Genomic DNA, 13,039 nt, shown 5'->3' with positions numbered 1-13,039 from the left:
GACTGAGTAATTTATAAAGAAAGAAAAATGTTATGGACTCACATTTCCACATGGCTGGGGATGACTCACAATCATGGTGGAAGGCAAAAGGCACATCTTACATGGTGGCAGGCAAGAGAGAGTGAGAGCCGAGCAAAAGGGGAAGCCCCTTATAAAATCATCAGATCTCGTGAAACTTATTAACTACCACAGGAACAGTATGGGGGAAACTGCCCCCATGATTCAATTATCTCCCACAGGCTTCCTCCCACAACATGTGAGAATTATGGGAGCTACAATTCAAGATGAGATTTGGGTGGGAACACAGCCAAACTATCAGAAGGGTATGGAAGAGTACTTATTGTTGTACAAACATCCTATACAAAAATTAGCCAGGCATGGTGGTATGTACCTGTAGTCCCAGCTACTAGGGAGGCTGAGGCTGGAGAATCGCTTGAACCCAGGAGGTGGAGGTTGCAATGAGCCAAGATGGTGCCATTGTACTCCAGGCTGGGTGTGCATCTCAAAAAAGAAAAATCTTTACAAAAGCAAACGCAATTTCATAAAAACCAATCCACCTACCATTGTATCACCTTCACATATCAGTTCATCCTTGTCCCACCCATTTCCAGTTTGTCCATAGACATTTTTGCCTTCTGAATGGCTGTGATCACAGAGTCGATCTGTTATCTGGTTCTGCTAGTTTTATTTATTCAACATTGCTATAACTGTTTCCTCAGTTGCTACCTCCCTTTGTAATTAACCCTGCTACTGGTTGTAAACTATTCCATGGAATAAAATGTATTGTGATGAAAATCGTAATTTTCTTACTGTCAGGCGTCAAGGTTTAGTTTTATAAATAATGCCATAAAAATAGTTTGCATGCTTAGTCCACCCCCTTACACCTCCATAAATTAGATAGAAAAGTGCTTATTATTTATTTTTTAAAAGCTGGCAAAATTTTCTAAATTTCCTGCAGGCTGAATATTTACACCCTTTGTTGGTCCGTCTTTTCTTTACCTTCCTTATTCTTCATAAGATCTTCTGGGCCTTAAGGCAAGGATTCAGCTGCTGTTTCTTTTTCTTTTTCTTTTTTTTTTTTTTTAAGACAGAGTCTGACTCCTGTTGCCCAGGCTGGAGTGCAATGGCTTGATCTTGGCTCACCACAACCTCCACCTCCAGAGTTAGTGATTCTCCTGCCTCAGCCGGGATTACAGGTGCATACCACCATGTCCAGCTAATTTTTGTATTTGTAGTAGAGATGGGGTTTCGACATGTTGGCCAGGCTGGCCTCAAACTCCTGACTTCAGGTGATCCATCTGCCTTGGCCTCCTAAAGTGCTGGGATTACAGGCGTAAGCCACCACACCTGGCCTTTTCTTTTTGTTTTTGATCAGCCGCTGTTTCTAATCATGACTTTTTCCATCAACAAATCTCTCTGAACGCTGCTTCTTGTTCTCCAAAAAGGCCAGAAGAGTTCCGTAGATGGCTTGCTAACAGCTGCCTCATTGTAGTCACCTCTGTAGCAGTGATCTTGTCCAAAGGAAGAAGGGGAACTCTATCAAACAGCACAAAGCTCTGCCCGGAGAGTCCCCTCGCCAGCCAGTGGGTGTGTGCTGGTTCTTTAACCCGGACCGGAGTGGCAGAGAGAACTGCACCAGTCAGGGTTCAACCAGGAAAATGGGATCTGCTTTAAATGTTAAAATAGAGGAAATTTAGCTGGGCATGGTGGCTCACACCTAATCCCAGCACTTCAGGAGGCTAAGGAGGGTGGATCACCTGAGCTCAGGAGTTCGAGACCAGCCTGGCAAACATGTTGAAACCCCATCTATACTAAAAATACAAAACAGCCGAGCGTGGTGGGTGCTTGTAATTCTAGCTATTCGGGAGCCTGAGGCAGGAGAATTGCTAGAACCCAGGAGGCAGAGGTTACCGTCAGCTGAGATTACGCCACTGTACTCCAGCCTGGGCTACAGAGTGAAACTTTGTCTCAATATACAAATAAATAAATTAATAAAATAGGGGAAATTTGGTAAGTGAATTGGTTACACAGATGAAGGAAAAGCAGAGAGGCGCACTGGGGATGGTGAGGCAATGGAGAGATCAGAAATAGCAGGAAGCCACTACCCCACCTCCCTTCGAGGCTGAAGCACAGAGCCAGAAACACCTGGCAGAAGCTGAGCCCATAGGACCTGTCCCAGCGAGCTCAATTTCCAAAGGAGAGGATGAAGCCCTGGTGGAGACACTAACTGAGGTGAGGTAGCAGGGTGAGGATACCCTGCCTTCTCCCTCCCTCCTGCCTTTTCCCTCCCACCATGTCTCCAGTTGGTGGGACTCAGGAGGAAGCCATGACATAGACTACAGTACACAAGGAGCAGGGCCAGCCCTCTGCCACTCCCCCATGCCATGACACAAGGCAAAGAGGAAGAGAGTGAAGAATGAACGCAAAGGCAGACGAGCCAGGCATTAGTACAAAATCACACTGCAAATATTCACTCAAAACTGCATCAAGGCCAGAAGGATGAATCCTGAGAGTTGGTCAATAAAGCAGAAAGAGACTAAATGGTTTTGTTTCAGTACCCATATCAACCATACACGTTTACGTTCTTAGTTGCAAATGATACCCCTAGCTTGTTAAAGAAAAAAAACCACGTAGATTAAAGGGTACCACTAGGTCACAAAATCTCTGGGAGAGCAGAGCCAAGCATGGAAACTGTACAATTAGGAACACTAAACAAGCGACACACTGAGTCCCCTGCGGCCACAGAGGTGGGGCCACGCAGACACCAAACAGGACACCAGACTGGCCCTTCCTGAGACCAGCCAGAGAGTTGATGTCCCCCTGCCAGGTGGTATCGGCCTCCCGTAGCATAGATTTGCTCCCTTTTCTGCCTCCTCCTTGTTCTTACTAGTGAGTCTCTTGCAGTGCGGCTGCTGTGCAGCCTGCAGCATCTGCGTGTGCCCCAGCTGCAAACGAGGCTGGAAACAAGAGTCCTGGCTTCTACTTTGGGGAAGGGGGACTCAGTGTGGGAAGTTCAAGTTTACCAAAGGGAGACTGTTCACCAGTTGTGAGGTGGCCATACTTGAGATAACTATGTGATTTTTGTTCACTACAGAATATCTGTCACACGGTGACCATGAAAATGGATATGAATAAGGGGGTTGATGTCACCCACTGAGATAATGGCACAATGCTAATGACAACACCGTTTGCCATGCCAGGGCTGGTTCCTCTCATGCTCTGGACCTGATGGGGGCAAATCTTCCTCCCTTGGCCATGTGATCACTTTGTCTTCTGAGGGTGTCACACCAGAGAACCCAGACTACTACTAAGCCTTAGAGTTAGTTATCATAGAAGGGAACTCAAGGGACACCCAGCCTCCTTCCCACCAAACACGGCCCTCTTCAGCATCTCCTGACAGCTCTAGCTGTGAGAAAGATTCTTTTCCTAACTGCGGTAGATGTGTATGTCTGCAATGAGGCTTTTCTTTTAGAAATTCAAAATTTGATGAGCAGCTACCGGAAGAGTGCATAAAAGTGAGCTCCACCCAGGGGCAAGCGTTAGAAGGATAAGGCCAGGTGCATCCCTGAGGAAGACCATCTTAGGAACCTCATCTTCAGAGACTATCAGGCAACCCTTTTATTCACCACCGTTGAGATTACATTCTGGTAGAGTAAGACTGATTGAGCTATTTTTGTAATAACGATTAATAGAGTATCCCCTCTATGTCTTTGACTATTTTAGATTCTAGGGATAAAAAGATGAATAAGACATGGTGTTTGCTCTCAGGAAACCCACAGTCTAGTAAGAAAGGCAAAGACATAAATAGATAGTGAGGGTGTAACTAAGGTAAGAACTGCAAGAAGAGAATGAACAAAATATGATAAGAGGCTGGAGGAGGAAGCCTGAGAAGATCCACAGAGAACTTGAAAGACAAGGCACCCTTGGACTGACGAGGAGGAGGCCCTGGCAGGGCTCCAAGGCTTCTATATGAGAGACCAGCTGCACACAGCCATGTTGAGTTCCTGGAGGTGAGGCCAGGTAAACTGCGTCTGTCCATCAGTGTGGCTAGGCAGGAATGAGGGTCCCTGTGTAAAAGACTTTCTCTGATGAATGAATAAGGAAATTGGAGACTTATGGCCTGAATATGGGTTGGTGGTGTGAGTAGATGTTCCCTCCATACTATGATTCTTAAGAATTATTATAATGATGATGATTATTTTATTTTAGTAGAGACGGGGTTTCACCATTTTGGCCAGGCTGGATTTGAACTCCTGACCTCAGGTGATCTGCCCGCCTAGGCATCCCAAAGTGCTGGGATTACAGGCATGAGCCATCGCACTGAGCTGTTCTTTAGGACGTATTGAAAAAAACCTCCTTGTTCCTTTCTGCCACCCATTTATAAACAAAAACAACACAAACAAAACAAAAAACCCTCTGTAGCAGAGATCACACATTTTTTTCTATGAAGGAGTAAATAGTTTGGGCCTCGCTGGGCCACACACACAGTCTCTGCCACAACTATTCCACTCTGCTGCTGTCATGCAAAAGCAGCCAGAGATAGTGCCTAAATGAGTGAATGTGGTTGTAGACCAATAAAACTTTATTGACAAAGACAGTCTGTGGGCCGCCTTTGGCCCAAGAGCCATGATTGGCCAACTCCTTTTTTGTTTTGTTTTGAGACAGAGTTTCGCTCTTGTCGTCCAGGCTGGAATGCAATCCAAATGCGATCCTCCTGGGTTCAAGTGATTCTCCTGTCTCAGCCTCCCGAGTAGTGGGGATTACAGGCACCCACCACCACGCCCAGCTAATTTTACACAGGGCTAATTTTTTGTATTTTTAGTAGAGACGGGGTTTCACCACATTGGCCAGGCTGGTCTCAAACTCCTGACCTCAGTTGATCCGCCCACAAAGTGCTAGGATTGATTACAAGCGTGAGCCACAGCACCTGACCGTCCAACTCTTGATCTATAGAATCAAATTTGCAAACCGTCTCTTACCACTTTGTTTACTGGCTCTTTTCTGAGTGCACATTTTGAATTTGTGTGTGTAGGTAGTATGGAAAGAGGCCTCTCGGGGAGGGCATAGGGAGACTCCGGAAGAGAAGTGATGGGCAAAATGAAGAGGTCCCACTGAACTCGGTGGATAAAAGGATCCGCTACCAGAAGGGCAGGCCCACTCCTTCCTCCTTGCGGTGCGCCTCCTGGCCGCCTATCCTGCTGTCTCACTGCGGCTCCAACCTGACTGGTGGCATCTTGGCCAACTGCTCCTAGGCAGGGCTGTATTTTGTCCCTGAGGTGACAGTGCACATGATAATTTATATTTTGATGCAAAAGTACCTCAAGCTCCTTTGAGATAAAAGACTCTATATAAAACTGAGTTATGACCCTGCTTAATAGGAGAACTGCTGCCTTTTTCCAAAAGTGGAGTTAAACCCCTCTGGCATCTGCAAAGGACTGGCTGTAAAGGATCGCTGGCCCTTTCAGCCGCCCTCATTTTTGCTGTTGATTCTGCGTGCCATAAATCATTCTCCTCCAAGTCCAAAGGCGGCATTTGTATTTGCCAAAATACTAAGGAGGAGGATCTCCAACTGGTTGAAGCTGAGGCTGAATCCTTGCTTTTTAAGTTGTGTGGGAGGTGGGGAGCCACACACACACACACACACACACACACACACACACACACAACACGCACATTAATCCTCCCTTAATAACATTCCAGAATAGCTACAGCCTTACCCTACAACTTCCTATGGATTCTCATGACATTGATTTTTTTTTTGCACAAAAGATTTGACTTGGTCAGTCATGCTTCTTTGCTATTTTGTACCTTTAACCCATTTTCTCTGCAGAGAAAGGCCACCACGAGAAAGGTAACTTTCTCTTGTAAAGCCCAGGACCACGTAGGCACAGTACCAAGCTTCTTTTGGGACAGTATTCGACAGGGCATACCAACACGTCTTTTTTTAGAAAAGACCATAAGTGTCTTATCTTACTCCTTTGGAATTTTCCACAGTTATTTAATCTCTAGTTTGGGAAAAGTTGGTTTGAGGGTTCTTCAAATCTCCTCAAACCTCTTGCATCAGATCTGCGAGCTCGATTCACTTGAGGTGGATGGGTGCCGGGTTTGCCAGCATACCTCATTTCCATCTCTCCTCCCTACTGACTAGAACCTTGTGGTTAAAATAACACACAGCCTCTATTCAGAGCTCAAACTTAGAGCTGCTCTCGGAGGAGGATTTCAGATTTAGGAAATTCTCAGCAGATGCATCCGAAGGGCTTTTTGAAAAATTCAATTCTTAGATGCTCATGAAGAAACCAGGGATTTCCTCAGGTAAATATTTTCTTCCCTTTTCCATTGTTTTGTTGAAAGGATGGTTAAGAAAATAGGGCCAGTAATCACTGAAGAAGGCAGCTGCTTTCCAGCTTTTTGCTGGTGAACAGGGCTTGTGAGGGCTTCTGTGAAAGAGAAATAAGTGATAAAACAAGGATCTCCCGGAGGGAGAGCTGCAGAAACAATTCTCTGTTTGTGGAGAAAGGGCTGGGTGTCTGAGAAAGACGGATCCTCGTTGGAGTCACCGCATGGCTTTTGGTTGTATGTAGGTTACAGAGGTAGAAAAGAGTCGGTTGGTCTTCTTCACTGTTGGGTGCAGTGGCTCTGAGGTTGGTCACGTGACCAGCTCATACAGGAGCGGTTCCCAGCGCTATCTTAGCATCATATGTTATTATTGAATAAAACTAAATTGGTTCTCCTTGTTGTGGCTGCTCTTCAAGTCATTAGGCACCACTGTTCTTATCTGTTTATATTTCTATCTACCTATCTATTTATCTATCTATCTACCTTCTATTATGTATCTATTATCTATCTCTCTAGATTCTGCTTTAAAATTTTAGTGAAATATAGCTCTACTATCTCATATTTTCATGGTTTTTAAACTCATGGCTTTCTAAGTGATACATCATTAGAGACTTGTCTTAAATCTATCGCAAAATGTGTTAACATTTTCTTTAAATACCAGTAACTATGGTCTCCTGAACTAAAAGAACAGTTCATTTGCAGGATGAGCCATTTTTCTGAAAACCTGCCACCACGCCTCCTGTTTTTTGTTTTGTTTTTGATTGTGGTGTTTTATGATTTTTGTAAATATCTGTGTCTATGAAAGCTTTCAATATATCGCATTGTGGACGGACCAGGTGTTTTCTAGTTTGCCAGTCTGTAACTCTCCTGAGACATTATTATTTTTCCTTTACACTGGCATTTAAAGAAAATATCCTACCTACTTGATGATAAAGCCAAATCAATCAATCAATCAATGAGTTGTCAGTCAAACATTTATTCACGTGCATTATATATGCTCTGCATCGAAATAGTTACCAGGGTTGGGGGAAGGCCGTTTCAAAGAAGATAAATATCATCCTTGGTGTTTATCCTGTGTCTCCCCTACATTTATTGAATCATTACCAACATTATCAGATGCACAAAATGAAGGGCTTCGGATTACAGGTGAGGTTGAAGTGGTCGTACAGCCACCATTCAGGAGACCCCCTGTGCATGGGGGACGAAGCCACCCACTTTGCAATCATCTTATTTTATTCTCTCAGAAGCCCTTATTTTACATACGAGGAAAGAGAAACTTACAGAGGGGGCTAAGTGCCCAGTGTCATACTGCTGAGGAGTCATAGACAATGCTCAAATCTTTAATGCACCCAACATTTTCAAGGCTGGGGCTGGAGAATCATTTGAGGCCAGGAGTTCAAGACCATCCTTGGCAACATAGCAAAACCCCGTCTCTAAAAAAGAATTTTTTTAAAGGAAAATGCACCCAAGAAGAAGTGGTCCATGGGCTGGGTGCCAAAGGGTAGTCAGGAATTCAAATGGCCAGAAGGAGCAGTGTGCAGGGGAGGAACAGGTTGGAAGGGTACGTGGTGTCTGGGGGACAGGGCAACAGGGTATGCCCTGATGAGAGGTAAAAAGGGAACTGCTGGGTAAAGAGAGGTGGAGGCGCCCAGTGAGGAGGGTGGAGCCAGGTTCTAATGAATGCTGCTCGCAGCCATCTGTCTGTTTGGTACTTTTGTACTTCCTTCCTCTCTGCTGGGAGGGATTTTTCTTTTTTGACAGAGTCTTGCTCTGTCGCCCAGGCTAGAGTGCAGTGGCACAGTCTCGGCTCACTGCAACCTCCACCTCCTGGGTTCAAGCGATTCTCCTGCCTCAGCCTCCTGAGAGCTGGGATTACGGGTGCCCACCCCTACACCCGACTAATTTTTGTATTTTTAGTGGAGATGGGGTTGCATCATGTTGGCCAGGCTGGTCTCGAACTCCTGACTTCAGCTGATCCACTCGCCTCGGCCTCCCAAAGTGCTGGGATTACAGGCATGAGCCTGGCCTTGATATTTCATATAAATGAAATCATACCTTATATGAACTTTTGCGTCTGGCTTATTTCACTTAGCATGATGATTTGTTGTTGTTGTTGTTTGTTTGTTTAAATTTTGTTTTGTGAAGAGACAGGGTCTCACTGTGTTGCTGAGGATGGAGTGCAGTGGCACAGCATGGCTCCCTGCAGGCAGCCTGGAACTCCTAGGCTCAATCGATCTTCCTGCCTCTGTCTCCCAAGTGGCTTGGATGACAGGTGCATGCTGTTGTGCCCAGCTAATGTATTTTTATTTTTTGTAGAGACAGGGTCTTGTTTTGTTGCCCAGGCTTGTCTTGAACTCCTGGCTTCAAGCGATCCTCCCCCCTTGGCCTCCCAAAGTGCTGGGATTACAGGCATGAGCCACCGCACCTGGCCCAGCATCCTATTCTTAATGTTGGTCCGTGATGCGGCCTGCGTCGGTCCTCCATTCCGTTCTATGGCTGAATGATAGTCCATGGTGTGTGTATATATCACGTTTTGTTTATGCTTTGTCAGTTCACATTTGAGTTGTTGCCGCCTTTCAGTTATTGTGAATAGTGCTGCCGTGAGCGCGGGTGGACAAGTTTTCACTTCAACCCGTATTTTCAGCTCTTTGGGGGCATCTACCTGGGAGTGGAGTTGCTGGATCATATGGTGAGTCTATGTTTAACTTTTCGAGGCACTGCCAAACTATTTTCCACAGCAGCTGCACTAGTTCACATTCCCACCAGCGCTGTAGGAAGGTTCCAATTTCTCCACATTCTTGCCAAAAGTTATTTTCCGGTTATTTTTATGATCGCCATCCTACTGGGTGTGAAGTGCGAGCTCACTGCGGACTTGAATCGCATTTCTCTCGTGACTAATGACACGGAGGCTCTTTTCATTTGTTTGTTGGCCATTTGTCCAGTCATTCACTTTGCATTTCCTTTTTCTGGCTTTATTTTTCCTTATACATAGCTTTACGATTTATCATGTCATGTCACATCACATTTTTACTTATTTAAATGAACAAATAAAATGTTATCTGTCTCCTCCTAGGAGTATGTGAGCCTCATGAAGAAGGGATTCTGTCTGTTCATTATTGTATCTTAGTGCTTAGGACTGTGGTTATGATTGTGGGAACTCAACATGGATTTGCAGAATAACTGAAGAGCAAATTATGGTTATTCCCTAGCACTGGGCCTAAGATCTCTCCCATCTTCAGATGGGTCAACAGTGGGGACAGGATTGCTTGAGGCCAGGAGTTAGAGACCAGCCTAGGCAACATAGCAAGACCACATCTCTACAAAAAAAATTTTTTGAAGAAAATGCACCCAAGAAGAAGTGGCCTCTGGGCTGGGTCCCAAAGGGTTGTCAGGCACTCAGATGGCCAGAAGGAGCAGTGTGCATGTGAGGAACAGGGTGGAAGGTCTATGGTGAGTGGAGAGCCACAGCTGCTCCAAACATCAGCAGACTCATACATCAGGGGGTCCATACATCAGCCAGTCCATATATCACGTGGAGGGGAGAGGCACACATCAGGATGTTCACACATCAGCTGGCCCATACATCAGCTGGCCCATACATCAGTTAGTCCATACCTCAGCTGGGTGGTGGGTGGGTAGGTGCATATATCAGCTGGTCCATACATCAGTGGGTCCGTACATCAACTGGTCCATATATTGGTGGGTCACACATCAGGATGTTCATACATCAGTGGTCCATATTATTAGGGTTCCATACATTTGGGGGTCCATACATCATCTGGCCCATATATCAGCTGGTTCATATACCAGAGGAGGCACACATCAGGAGGTTCACACATCAGCTGGTTCATACATCAGTGCATCCATATGTCAGCGGGCCCATACATCAGCTGGTCCATATATCAACTGACCTATACATAAGGGAGTTCACACATCAGCTGGCCCATACATCAGAGGTCCATATATCATCAGGTCCATTCGTCAGCTGGCCCATATGCCAGCTGGTCCACACATCAGCTGGTCCATACATCAGTGAGCCAATACATCAATGAGTCCACACATCAGCTGGTCTATATGTCAGCTGGCCCATATGTCAGGGGGTCCATATATCAGAAGGTTCACACATCAGCTGGTCCATACATCAGGGGTCCCTATATCAGCAGGTCTGTACATCAGCGGGTCCATATGTCAGCTGATTCATATATCAGGGGGTCCATATATCAGGTGGTTCATACATCAGCAGGTCCATACATCAAGCGGCTTATATATTAAGGAGTCCATATATCAGGGAGTCCACACATCATGGAGTCTACAACATATTATCCAACCTCCCCACCCACAACTGATGCTGCCATGGCAAATCATAGTATTCTTCCATCATCCACTCACCCCTTGGATTGTGGGGATGGAGGCTGGAGCAGCAAAGCAATTATTTGGGTAATCAAGGTTTGATATAATGAGAGAACTCAGGCAGCCACAAGGAGAGCAGAGTGAGAGTGACAGAAAGGAGGGAGACACTGAAAGAACACAAAACAACAAGATTAGGTGACTGGCTGAGGCATCCATCAAAGTAGCTTCAAGTTTTGAAGTTGGAAGTTTGGGGAAATGGTGGTACCATTAACGAGATGGGAACACTGAGGGTAGGAGAAAGGGAAGCTTGCTTTCTATTAGAGAAGACAACAAGAGATCTGAGTTTACTCCCCCAGGGAGTGGGGGCAGATATGGCCCTGCAGCTGACAGGGGACTAGCACTTAAGGAGACGGGAATGGAGACCCTGGTTAGAAAGTCAAAAGTGAAGAATCAAGGGTATCAGTGAAGTTCAGAGAACGGGCAGGGTTTCCCAAAGAAAAATGGGAAGATGAGAGAGACTGAGACAGACAGACAGAGACAGAGAGAGAGAGAGAGAGAGAGAGAGATTTGCCAATGACTTGCCAGTCCGCCTTCTCTCTCTGCTTTTTCCCTCCCTGAAGTTTCCTAAAACACCATGAAACTAGTCCCGCCCTGACTATCCATGCTGTCCATGATGCTTTGAGTGAAAGGTCCTTAATGAACCAAGCCTAGACGTGCATTTCAGAGTGTCTGTGATGATGCCCCTGGTACAGACAGCCTGGTACAGGAACCTACAGTGGCTTCTTTGTCCCATCAAGGCCAGTGCTGGGCCGCCAATCATAGTCTCCTTGCTTGGTGGAGGAGTGGACAGAATGGCCTCAATGCACACAGACAGATGATCAAGATAACTGAGCACGGGGGCTGGGGAGGGGCATTCTGGGGACAAGGGGAGATGCTGGGTGCCAGGGCGTGCCGTGGAGAGCAGCTCTGTGGCCCTCTGTCTCCTGCTCAAGCCCCTGTTGTTTTAACCAGCAAGTTGGGTCAAGGACTCCAAGCTCCGCCTTCTCAAGATTCAGGACAGAAAAAAGTCTACTCCCAAAATGTTCACTGTGGAACATACTTAGGAAAACTTGCCTAAAGCATATGAGAGCTGCTTTTCCTTTTTTAAAAAATGTTAAGCGCATAGAAGGGCCCCTTATACTTCACGGGGATTTTCCCTTCCACGGATGTGTAGGTTGGAATGCGAGTTTACGAAGAAGGCATTTGGTATCTAGGCTGGAGAAGTCTGGCTTAAGGAAGAAGTATGTAATGGCTGAAGTCTCCTCCCATGGACTTAGGGAAAACTCCAGTGAGGAGATGATCACTGCCATCATTTCTTTCTGGCTTTGGACACCACCGGGTGCTCATGTGCGACAACTAAATGTTGGGATATCTTCAATGAATGAACAACGAACAATGGGATATCTTCCCCGTATAAGCCCCTCACTTTGAGTGTATAATATGGTTCTGTGCCTGGAGTCTTTCTGGTAAAATTCTCATTGCCCCATTGCAAAGCAGTGTTCCCAAACTCAAGACTATGTGGATGCCTATCCCTCTCCAATTCTGAGCTTGAATAAAGAGAAAGCTTTTGAGAGCCAAGCACACTTTCCTGACACCATGAGAGCCACCCTTAATAACGCCATCACTCATTTTTCTTTTTTTTTTTTTTAAGACAAAGTTTTGCTCTTGCCACCTGGGTTGGAGTGCAGTGGCACGATCTTGGCTCACTGTAACCTCCACCTCCCAGGCTTAAGTGATTCTCCTGCCTCAGCATCCCAAGTAGCTGGGATCATGGGGCATGCACCATCACACCTGGCTAATTTTGTATTTTTAGTAGAGACAGGGTTTCACCATGTTGGCCAGGCTGGTTTTGAACTCCTGACCTCAAGTGATCCTCCTACCTCAGTCTGCCAAGGTGTTGGGATTACAGGAATGAGCCACTGCACCTGGACGTCATCATTCTTAAGATAGGGCTTCTGACATATTTCTGGAACATAACCTGCTGATTAAGGTATCCTAGACAGTAAAGGGGCATTCCAGGATAGGGGTACGTATTTTATTATACGCTATGGCCATTTTTTTTTAAGTTTTCAGGTAGTTGTTCCTTGAGCAATTAAAAAGCAAATAAGTTTCATCTTCATTCTGAAATGATGGGGCTTTAGGATTGACTTTTTTGAATGATGTGTTTTCTGATTTCATTCAGTTGTCCACTGATTTAGATACTTCATCATGTTACTCAAAAGGGGTCCCAATCCAGACCCCCAAAGAGGGTTCCTGAACTCTTGGAAGACTTCAGGGTGAGTCCATAAAGTGAAAGCAAGTTTATTAAAGAAGA

General features: G+C 45.6%; 1 protein-coding gene across 2 annotated transcripts in view; it reads left to right on the top strand.

The window, feature by feature from the left end:
- The first annotated feature begins 6,018 nt into the window (after positions 1-6,018).
- JCAD (junctional cadherin 5 associated) overlaps positions 6,019-13,039 on the top strand; it is a 98,464-nt gene continuing 91,443 nt past the window's right edge. For both annotated transcript variants that reach the window (XM_032270285.1, XM_032270283.1), the window contains exon 1: positions 6,019-6,312. The gene's annotated coding sequence lies outside the window, so the exon portion shown is untranslated. The remainder of the gene's footprint in view (positions 6,313-13,039) is intronic.

This window comes from Sapajus apella, unplaced genomic scaffold (assembly GCF_009761245.1).
Source record: "Sapajus apella isolate SASKATOON/1434 unplaced genomic scaffold, GSC_monkey_1.0 scaffold207, whole genome shotgun sequence".
NCBI lineage: Eukaryota > Metazoa > Chordata > Mammalia > Primates > Cebidae > Sapajus > Sapajus apella.
Note: the sequence above shows the minus strand (reverse complement) of the source record. Positions and strands in the feature narration are given on the sequence as shown.